This window comes from Rhopalosiphum padi, chromosome 3 (assembly GCF_020882245.1).
Source record: "Rhopalosiphum padi isolate XX-2018 chromosome 3, ASM2088224v1, whole genome shotgun sequence".
NCBI classification, from domain to species: Eukaryota; Metazoa; Arthropoda; class Insecta; order Hemiptera; family Aphididae; genus Rhopalosiphum; species Rhopalosiphum padi.
Window position 1 is genome coordinate 47,766,065 of NC_083599.1, and position 11,370 is coordinate 47,777,434.

The following is an 11,370-nucleotide window of genomic DNA, read 5'->3' on the forward strand; positions in this document are numbered from 1 at the left end:
ATGAAATACTTGTAGGGGCTTATCTCTCACACACGTCTTTAGGCGGTATGCCATATAAAGAAAATCTTATTAATTTATATTAATAATTTACTTTTGGTTAGTGATTGATAAAAAAAAATGTTTTTTTCAAAAAGAATACCTATCCAAAAAATACAAAAAATAGATAGTGCCTAAAATAAAATAAAAAACCCAACGATTATCGAAATCGAAAAATAACAAAAACTAACACCAGTAAAACCGACCATTAAATTAAATTTATAGTTGAATGTTTATGGCCCATGTAAGATTAAGAGTTTATCAAAATAAAAAAGACTGAACTATAGTAGATTCAAAACTTCCAAACTATACGCTTCTGTCGTTTCTGACACCCAAAAGCCTAAGTTAATTATATGTATATAGGTAAAAATTATAAATATGTATCATACTTATACATGACCTCAATAAAGTATTTTTAAATATTTTTGTTACTTTCATTAATTTCATTTAAGCTTATACTTCATAAACACTATAATACGTGTTTTTATATGATAATTTAGACAATTATAAAAATTCATATGTATTTCATATTGAAAAGAATCAATTTTAAGTTTTTCTACAAGTGTCTTCTTTAGTTACACTTATTTTATATTCAAATTCGACAAAACATGCTAGTAGATTTGTACTATCTTTTATTATCTATCATAATAATTGTTTCTCCAATCATTATACATATTTAATCGACTACTTTTTTTTAGATGGCAATACAGCAGATCACTCAAGGCTTGCTGAGACATGACTACGCATTCATACCACTTGGGAAAATATCATCATCCTACGTTGAAAATTAACTAGAAGATACTGATAATTATATAGGTTTTATGCAATGTACGTGAAATGGCTATTGAATGTAATTGATAGTAATTTAATAGTAGTGTATCAATTGAAATTTGTTAAAAATCTGAATAAAGGATTGGGAAACACCTTTAGCATGAAATTTTCATTCATAACATTTGCCTTAGCTGTAAAAATCTTTTGATATTATTTACTATATTTATTTCATTAATAGGTTTTAATTTAACCACATCCCAAAGTGATTTAATTTAAATTGTCAAGATTCAATAGATGTTTTACGGTGATTTTATTCAAATATAATTTCATATTATTATGTTCAAATCAGAATTATTTCTGAAGAATAGTAATGTCATACTATATTTCAAAAAATCAATTTTATATTTTCCTATGAGTGTATTTTAATGTTACAATTATTTTACCTTCAAATTCAACAAAACAGCTGGTAGATTTTTATAATATTTGATTGCTTATCATAATGAATGTTTCTTATCATCTATTATATGATTATATTTCATATCTTTTTGCATTTATACATTTGTATCAATTTAATTCATGTTTCAACTGTAAGATTCTTTCAAATATTTTCTATTAAGAATGTAGTTGGTCTCTTAGTTTTTGTTTGATTGTTTTAATTTCTGAATTATTCAATGGTTATCAAACACTAGTTGTCATAAAAAGATTTTCGTTCAACTTATGGTGTGTAGTAGTGACATTTTATCCTCCAACCATTTTATAAATTTAACTGACTAAATTTTTTCAGATGGCAGTACATAGATCACTCGATGCATAGTGAGACATGAATTCACATTTCTACCACTTCGGAAAGTATCAATATCCTACATGTAAAATTGATTAGAAGATACTGAAAATATTAATGGTTTTATACAATGTACGTGTAATGGTTATCAACTGTAATTGATAGTCAATTAAGAGTAGTGTGACAATAAGTTAATGCCGAGAAATTCTGACAATTACATGAAGAAAGAAATTCAAATTTTGTATTACTAACTTTCATTAATTTCACTTAAGCTTATACTTCATAAACACTATAAAACGTGTATTTATATGATAATTTAGACAAATATAAAAATTCATAGTTTTATCTGCTTATAATAAACTCAATTCTAATGTTAATGTCATCAAACTCAGACCATTAGATTAAGAAAGATATTCTAATTTTCTATTATTAACTTTCATTAATTTCATTTAAGCTTATACTTCATAAACACTAAAAAACGTGTTTTTATATGATAATTTAGACAAATATAAAAATTCATAGTTTTAACTGCTTATAATAAACTCAATTCTAATGTTAATGTCATCAAACTCAGACCATTAGATTAAGAAAGATATTCTAATTTTCTATTATTAACTTTCATTAATTTCATTTAAGCTTATACTTCATAAACACTATGAAACGTGTATTTATATGATAATTTAGACAATTATTACAAATTCATATTTTTAATCGCATAGAGATCACTCAATTCTCATGTTAGTTACATCAAACTCAGACCATTAGATTAAGAAAGATATTCTAATTTTCTATTATTAACTTTCATTAATTTCATTTAAGCTTATACTTCATAAACACTATAATACGTGTTTTTATATGATAATTTAGATAAATATAAAAATTCATAGTTTTAACTGCTTATAATAAACTCAATTCTAATGTTAATGTCATCAAACTCAGACCATTAGATTAAGAAAGATATTCTAATTTTCTATTATTAACTTTCATTAATTTCATTTAAGCTTATACTTCATAAACACTATAATACGTGTTTTTATATGATAATTTAGACAATTATAAAAATTCATATGTATTTCATATTGAAAAGAATCAATTTTAAGTTTTTCTACAAGTGTCTTCTTTAGTTACACTTATTTTATATTCAAATTCGACAAAACATGCTAGTAGATTTGTACTATCTTTTATTATCTATCATAATAATTGTTTCTCCAATCATTATACATATTTAATCGACTACTTTTTTTTAGATGGCAATACAGCAGATCACTCAAGGCTTGCTGAGACATGACTACGCATTCATACCACTTGGGAAAATATCATCATCCTACGTTGAAAATTAACTAGAAGATACTGATAATTATATAGGTTTTATGCAATGTACGTGAAATGGCTATTGAATGTAATTGATAGTAATTTAATAGTAGTGTATCAATTGAAATTTGTTAAAAATCTGAATAAAGGATTGGGAAACACCTTTAGCATGAAATTTTCATTCATAACATTTGCCTTAGCTGTAAAAATCTTTTGATATTATTTACTATATTTATTTCATTAATAGGTTTTAATTTAACCACATCCCAAAGTGATTTAATTTAAATTGTCAAGATTCAATAGATGTTTTACGGTGATTTTATTCAAATATAATTTCATATTATTATGTTCAAATCAGAATTATTTCTGAAGAATAGTAATGTCATACTATATTTCAAAAAATCAATTTTATATTTTCCTATGAGTGTATTTTAATGTTACAATTATTTTACCTTCAAATTCAACAAAACAGCTGGTAGATTTTTATAATATTTGATTGCTTATCATAATGAATGTTTCTTATCATCTATTATATGATTATATTTCATATCTTTTTGCATTTATACATTTGTATCAATTTAATTCATGTTTCAACTGTAAGATTCTTTCAAATATTTTCTATTAAGAATGTAGTTGGTCTCTTAGTTTTTGTTTGATTGTTTTAATTTCTGAATTATTCAATGGTTATCAAACACTAGTTGTCATAAAAAGATTTTCGTTCAACTTATGGTGTGTAGTAGTGACATTTTATCCTCCAACCATTTTATAAATTTAACTGACTAAATTTTTTCAGATGGCAGTACATAGATCACTCGATGCATAGTGAGACATGAATTCACATTTCTACCACTTCGGAAAGTATCAATATCCTACATGTAAAATTGATTAGAAGATACTGAAAATATTAATGGTTTTATACAATGTACGTGTAATGGTAATCAACTGTAATTGATAGTCAATTAAGAGTAGTGTGACAATAAGTTAATGCCGAGAAATTCTGACAATTACATGAAGAAAGAAATTCAAATTTTGTATTACTAACTTTCATTAATTTCACTTAAGCTTATACTTCATAAACACTATAAAACGTGTATTTATATGATAATTTAGACAAATATAAAAATTCATAGTTTTATCTGCTTATAATAAACTCAATTCTAATGTTAATGTCATCAAACTCAGACCATTAGATTAAGAAAGATATTCTAATTTTCTATTATTAACTTTCATTAATTTCATTTAAGCTTATACTTCATAAACACTAAAAAACGTGTTTTTATATGATAATTTAGACAAATATAAAAATTCATAGTTTTAACTGCTTATAATAAACTCAATTCTAATGTTAATGTCATCAAACTCAGACCATTAGATTAAGAAAGATATTCTAATTTTCTATTATTAACTTTCATTAATTTCATTTAAGCTTATACTTCATAAACACTATGAAACGTGTATTTATATGATAATTTAGACAATTATTACAAATTCATATTTTTAATCGCATAGAGATCACTCAATTCTCATGTTAGTTACATCAAACTCAGACCATTAGATTAAGAAAGATATTCTAATTTTCTATTATTAACTTTCATTAATTTCATTTAAGCTTATACTTCATAAACACTATAATACGTGTTTTTATATGATAATTTAGATAAATATAAAAATTCATAGTTTTAACTGCTTATAATAAACTCAATTCTAATGTTAATGTCATCAAACTCAGACCATTAGATTAAGAAAGATATTCTAATTTTCTATTATTAACTTTCATTAATTTCATTTAAGCTTATACTTCATAAACACTATAATACGTGTTTTTATATGATAATTTAGACAATTATAAAAATTCATATGTATTTCATATTGAAAAGAATCAATTTTAAGTTTTTCTACAAGTGTCTTCTTTAGTTACACTTATTTTATATTCAAATTCGACAAAACATGCAGGTAGATTTGTACTATCTTTTATTATCTATCATAATAATTGTTTCTCCAATCATTATACATATTTAATCGACTACTTTTTTTTAGATGGCAATACAGCAGATCACTCAAGGCTTGCTGAGACATGACTACGCATTCATACCACTTGGGAAAATATCATCATCCTACGTTGAAAATTAACTAGAAGATACTGATAATTATATAGGTTTTATGCAATGTACGTTAAATGGCTATTGAATGTAATTGATAGTAAATTAATAGTAGTGTAACAATTGAAATTTGTTAAAATTCTGAATAAAGGATTGGGAAACACCTTTAGTTTGAAATTTTCATTCATAACACTTGCCTTAGCTGTAAAAATCTTTTGATATTATTTACTATATTTATTTCATTAATAGGTTTTAATTTAACCACATCCCAAAGTGATTTAATTTAAATTGTCAAGATTCAATAGATGTTTTACGGTGATTTTATTCAAATATAATTTCATATTATTATGTTCAAATCAGAATTATTTCTGAAGAATAGTAATGTCATACTATATTTCAAAAAATCAATTTTATATTTTCCTATGAGTGTATTTTAATGTTACAATTATTTTACCTTCAAATTCAACAAAACAGCTGGTAGATTTTTATAATATTTGATTGCTTATCATAATGAATGTTTCTTATCATCTATTATATGATTATATTTCATATCTTTTTGCATTTATACATTTGTATCAATTTAATTCATGTTTCAACTGTAAGATTCTTTCAAATATTTTCTATTAAGAATGTAGTTGGTCTCTTAGTTTTTGTTTGATTGTTTTAATTTCTGAATTATTCAATGGTTATCAAACACTAGTTGTCATAAAAAGATTTTCGTTCAACTTATGGTGTGTAGTAGTGACATTTTATCCTCCAACCATTTTATAAATTTAACTGACTAAATTTTTTCAGATGGCAGTACATAGATCACTCGATGCATAGTGAGACATGAATTCACATTTCTACCACTTCGGAAAGTATCAATATCCTACATGTAAAATTGATTAGAAGATACTGAAAATATTAATGGTTTTATACAATGTACGTGTAATGGTTATCAACTGTAATTGATAGTCAATTAAGAGTAGTGTGACAATAAGTTAATGCCGAGAAATTCTGACAATTACATGAAGAAAGAAATTCAAATTTTGTATTACTAACTTTCATTAATTTCACTTAAGCTTATACTTCATAAACACTATAAAACGTGTATTTATATGATAATTTAGACAAATATAAAAATTCATAGTTTTATCTGCTTATAATAAACTCAATTCTAATGTTAATGTCATCAAACTCAGACCATTAGATTAAGAAAGATATTCTAATTTTCTATTATTAACTTTCATTAATTTCATTTAAGCTTATACTTCATAAACACTATAATACGTGTTTTTATATGATAATTTAGACAATTATAAAAATTCATATGTATTTCATATTGAAAAGAATCAATTTTAAGTTTTTCTACAAGTGTCTTCTTTAGTTACACTTATTTTATATTCAAATTCGACAAAACATGCAGGTAGATTTGTACTATCTTTTATTATCTATCATAATAATTGTTTCTCCAATCATTATACATATTTAATCGACTACTTTTTTTTAGATGGCAATACAGCAGATCACTCAAGGCTTGCTGAGACATGACTACGCATTCATACCACTTGGGAAAATATCATCATCCTACGTTGAAAATTAACTAGAAGATACTGATAATTATATAGGTTTTATGCAATGTACGTTAAATGGCTATTGAATGTAATTGATAGTAAATTAATAGTAGTGGAACAATTGAAATTTGTTAAAATTCTGAATAAAGGATTGGGAAACACCTTTAGTTTGAAATTTTCATTCATAACACTTGCCTTAGCTGTAAAAATCTTTTGATATTATTTACTATATTTATTTCATTAATAGGTTTTAATTTAACCACATCCCAAAGTGATTTAATTTAAATTGTCAAGATTCAATAGATGTTTTACGGTGATTTTATTCAAATATAATTTCATATTATTATGTTCAAATCAGAATTATTTCTGAAGAATAGTAATGTCATACTATATTTCAAAAAATCAATTTTATATTTTCCTATGAGTGTATTTTAATGTTACAATTATTTTACCTTCAAATTCAACAAAACAGCTGGTAGATTTTTATAATATTTGATTGCTTATCATAATGAATGTTTCTTATCATCTATTATATGATTATATTTCATATCTTTTTGCATTTATACATTTGTATCAATTTAATTCATGTTTCAACTGTAAGATTCTTTCAAATATTTTCTATTAAGAATGTAGTTGGTCTCTTAGTTTTTGTTTGATTGTTTTAATTTCTGAATTATTCAATGGTTATCAAACACTAGTTGTCATAAAAAGATTTTCGTTCAACTTATGGTGTGTAGTAGTGACATTTTATCCTCCAACCATTTTATAAATTTAACTGACTAAATTTTTTCAGATGGCAGTACATAGATCACTCGATGCATAGTGAGACATGAATTCACATTTCTACCACTTCGGAAAGTATCAATATCCTACATGTAAAATTGATTAGAAGATACTGAAAATATTAATGGTTTTATACAATGTACGTGTAATGGTTATCAACTGTAATTGATAGTCAATTAAGAGTAGTGTGACAATAAGTTAATGCCGAGAAATTCTGACAATTACATGAAGAAAGAAATTCAAATTTTGTATTACTAACTTTCATTAATTTCACTTAAGCTTATACTTCATAAACACTATAAAACGTGTATTTATATGATAATTTAGACAAATATAAAAATTCATAGTTTTATCTGCTTATAATAAACTCAATTCTAATGTTAATGTCATCAAACTCAGACCATTAGATTAAGAAAGATATTCTAATTTTCTATTATTAACTTTCATTAATTTCATTTAAGCTTATACTTCATAAACACTAAAAAACGTGTTTTTATATGATAATTTAGACAAATATAAAAATTCATAGTTTTAACTGCTTATAATAAACTCAATTCTAATGTTAATGTCATCAAACTCAGACCATTAGATTAAGAAAGATATTCTAATTTTCTATTATTAACTTTCATTAATTTCATTTAAGCTTATACTTCATAAACACTATGAAACGTGTATTTATATGATAATTTAGACAATTATTACAAATTCATATTTTTAATCGCATAGAGATCACTCAATTCTCATGTTAGTTACATCAAACTCAGACCATTAGATTAAGAAAGATATTCTAATTTTCTATTATTAACTTTCATTAATTTCATTTAAGCTTATACTTCATAAACACTATAATACGTGTTTTTATATGATAATTTAGATAAATATAAAAATTCATAGTTTTAACTGCTTATAATAAACTCAATTCTAATGTTAATGTCATCAAACTCAGACCATTAGATTAAGAAAGATATTCTAATTTTCTATTATTAACTTTCATTAATTTCATTTAAGCTTATACTTCATAAACACTATAATACGTGTTTTTATATGATAATTTAGACAATTATAAAAATTCATATGTATTTCATATTGAAAAGAATCAATTTTAAGTTTTTCTACTAGTGTCTTCTTTAGTTACACTTATTTTATATTCAAATTCGACAAAACATTCTGGTAGATTTGTACAATCATTTATTATTTATCATAATTATTGTTTCTCCAATCATTATACATATTTAATCGACTACTTTTTTTTAGATGGAAATACAGCAGATCACTCAAGGCTTGCTGAGACATGACTACGCATTCATACCACTTGGGAAAATATCATCATCCTACGTTGAAAATTAACTAGAAGATACTGATAATTATATAGGTTTTATGCAATGTACGTGAAATGGCTATTGAATGTAATTGATAGTAATTTAATAGTAGTGTAACAATTGAAATTTGTTAAAAATCTGAATAAAGGATTGGGAAACACCTTTAGCTTGAAATTTTCATTCATAACACTTGCCTTAGCTGTAAAAATCTTTTAATATTATTTACTATATTTATTTCATTAATAGGTTTTAATTTAACCACATCCCAAAGTGATTTAATTTAAATTGTCAAGATTCAATAGATGTTTTACGGTGATTTTATTCAAAAATAATTTCATATTATTATGTTCAAATCAGAATTATTTCTGAAGAATAGTAATTTCATACTATATTGCAAAAAATCAATTTTATATTTTCCTATGAGTGTATTTTAAAGTTACAATTATTTTACCTTCAAATTCAACAAAACAGCTGGTAGATTTTTATAATATTTGATTGCTTATCATAAATAATGTTTCTTATCATCTATTATATGATTATATTTCATATCTTTTTGCATTTATACATTTGTATTTTAATTCATGTTTCATCTGTAAGATTCTTTCAAATATTTTCTATTAAGAATGTAGTTGGTCTCTTAGTTTTTGTTTGATTGTTTTAATTTCTGAATTATTCAATGGTTACCAAACAGTAGATGTCATAAAAAGATTTTCGTTCACCTTATGGTGTGTAGTAGTGACATTTTATCCTCCAACCATTTTATAAATTTAACAGACTAAATATTTTCAGATGGCAGTACATAGATCACTCGATGCATGGTGAGACATGAATTCACATTTCTACCACTTCGGAAAGTATCAATATCCTACATGTAAAATGGACTAGAAGTTACTGAAAATATTAATGGTTGTATACAATGTACGTGTAATGGTTATCGACTGTAATTGATAGTTAATTAAGAGTTGTGTGACAATAAGTTAATGCCGAGAAATTCTGACAATTACATGAAGAAAGAAATTCAAATTTTGTATTACTAACTTTCATTAATTTCATTTAAGCTTATACTTCATAAACACTAAAAACGTGTATTTATATGATAATTTAGACAAATATAAAAATTCATAGTTTTAACTGCTTATAATAAACTCAATTCTAATGTTAATGTCATCAAACTCAGACCATTAGATTAAGAAAGATATTCTAATTTTCTATTATTAACTTTCATTAATTTCATTTAAGCTTATACTTCATAAACACTATGAAACGTGTATTTATATGATAATTTAGACAATTATTACAAATTCATATTTTTAATCGCATAGAGATCACTCAATTCTCATGTTAGTTACATCAAACTCAGACCATTAGATTAAGAAAGATATTCTAATTTTCTATTATTAACTTTCATTAATTTCATTTAAGCTTATACTTCATAAACACTATAAAACGTGTTTTTATATGATAATTTAGACAAATATAAAAATTCATAGTTTTAACTGCTTATAATAAACTCAATTCTAATGTTAATGTCATCAAACTCAGACCATTAGATTAAGAAAGATATTCTAATTTTCTATTATTAACTTTCATTAATTTCATTTAAGCTTATATTTCATAAACACTATAATACGTGTTTTTATATGATAATTTAGACAATTATAAAAATTCATATGTATTTCATATTGAAAAGAATCAATTTTAAGTTTTTCTACAAGTGTCTTCTTTAGTTACACTTATTTTATATTCATATTCGACAAAACATTCTGGTAGATTTGTACAATCATTTATTATTTATCATAATTATTGTTTCTCTAATCATTATACATATTTAATCGACTACTTTTTTTTAGATGGCAATACAGCAGATCACTCAAGGCTTGCTGAGACATGACTACGCATTCATACCACTTGAGAAAAAATCATCAACCTACGTTGAAAATCAACTAGAAGATACTGATAATTATATAGGTTTTATGCAATGTATGTGAAATGGCTATTGTATGTAATTGATAGTAAATTAATAGTAGTGTAACAATTGAAATTTGTTAAAATTCTGAATAAAGGATTGGGAAACACCTTTAGCTTGAAATTTTCATTCATAACACTTGCCTTAGCTGTAAAAATCTTTTAATATTATTTACTATATTTATTTCATTAATAGGTTTTAATTTAATCACATCCCAAAGTGATTTAATTTAAATTGTCAAGATTCAATAGATGTTTTACGGTGATTTTATTCAAAAATAATTTCATATTATTATGTTCAAATCAGAATTATTTCTGAAGAATAGTAATGTCATACTATATTGCAAAAAATCAATATTATATTTTCCTATGAGTGTATTTTAAAGTTACAATTATTTTACCTTCAAATTCAACAAAACAGCTGGTAGATTTTTATAATATTTGATTGCTTATCATAATTAATGTTTCTAATCATCTATTATATGATTATATTTCATATCTTTTTGCATTTATACATTTGTATTTTAATTCATGTTTCAATTGTAAGATTCTTTCAAATATTTTCTATTAAGAATGTAGTTGGTCTCTTAGTTTTTTATGATTGTTTTAATTTCTGAATTATTCAATGGTTACCAAACACTAGTTGTCATAAAAAGATTTTCGTTCACCTTATGGTGTGTAGTAGTGACATTTTATCCTCCAACCATTTTATAAATTTAACTGACTAAATATTTTCAGATGGCAGTACA

At 24.0% G+C, this 11,370-nt stretch overlaps 1 long non-coding RNA gene across 1 annotated transcript; it reads left to right on the forward strand.

Annotated features, from left to right (window-relative positions):
* Positions 1-7,116: 7,116 nt before the first annotated feature.
* Positions 7,117-9,590, forward strand: LOC132926315 (uncharacterized). Its single transcript, XR_009661408.1, has 4 exons — positions 7,117-7,283; positions 7,348-7,476; positions 8,592-8,721; positions 9,446-9,590. It is a non-coding gene; the product is annotated as an uncharacterized LOC132926315 (long non-coding RNA).
* Positions 9,591-11,370: the final 1,780 nt, after the last annotated feature.